The following is a 1,052-nucleotide window of genomic DNA, read 5'->3' on the forward strand; positions in this document are numbered from 1 at the left end:
ATCTGCAAGGCAGAACTTGCCTTCCACAGCAATTATTTTTAGTTAGCATGTAGCTAAAATTTAACCATGGTTATATAATAGCAGCTGCATTCTGGCACGATAAGCTGTATGTTTTATATTCAATTAACGTATGATCCGATTACTCGACTAATCGAAAAAAATAAACGGTGATTAATAGATTATAAAAATAATCGTTTGTGGCAGCCCTAGTTAGATAATGAAGCTCTGAACACATAAACCTGTTGTGTGTTAGATTTTAGATACCAACTTCTCGGGAACGAGGTGGGGAGGATGGGGTTTGCTGGCTCAGGACAGGAGCTGAAGGCTGCAGTTTATCCTGCAGACTGCTGCTCCGACATCAGAAAGACCCGCTCTGCCCTGCTCTGCTCTGATTGGACAAAGCTGTGGGGTTCGTTTGATTTGTTGAAAGCAGCGTCTGTTTAAACCTGTGCGCATGCGGGGTGTAGAGTGTGTGTTCATACTGCTAAATAGCTTTATTACGGGACATGGAGACGTTTTGTTTCAGCGAGCAACCTCACCCCCCCCCTTCTCCTCGAACGACGGGGTGCACTAGTGCGACTGGAAATATTTTTAAGGCGCACTATTAAAAAAATAAGGTTGCATTTGTGACCAAATTAGTCGCAGTCTAGAGCCCTGTGTTTTACATTGGTTGTTTCCAGCCAAGTAACTGCACTTGTAAAATACAGCTAATTTAACCAGAGAGCACTGAATATCTTTATATTCAATGCTTTTTATTGAATGACACACATGTGCTTGGTTGTAATACAGTAGAATCCCCGAACCATCACTTATATTTTTGGTCTTAAATTTCGTTCAAGGTCAGGTTAAAAAGGTCTTAAAAAGTCTTAAATTTGACTTGCTAAAACCTGCAGATACCCTGGCTTCAGAGCCACTTATACTGGGTCGAAGTCAGACAGAACCAACAAGACTGAAGTAAAAAGTAAAGAGTTAGAGAAAAATTATAAATGTTAAATGTAAATAAATTCTAATAATAAATTAATAATAGTTTTACATCTAAAAATCATATTTTA

The sequence above is a fragment of the Austrofundulus limnaeus genome, unplaced genomic scaffold (genome assembly GCF_001266775.1).
Source record: "Austrofundulus limnaeus strain Quisiro unplaced genomic scaffold, Austrofundulus_limnaeus-1.0 Scaffold118, whole genome shotgun sequence".
Taxonomy (NCBI): Eukaryota; Metazoa; Chordata; class Actinopteri; order Cyprinodontiformes; family Rivulidae; genus Austrofundulus; species Austrofundulus limnaeus.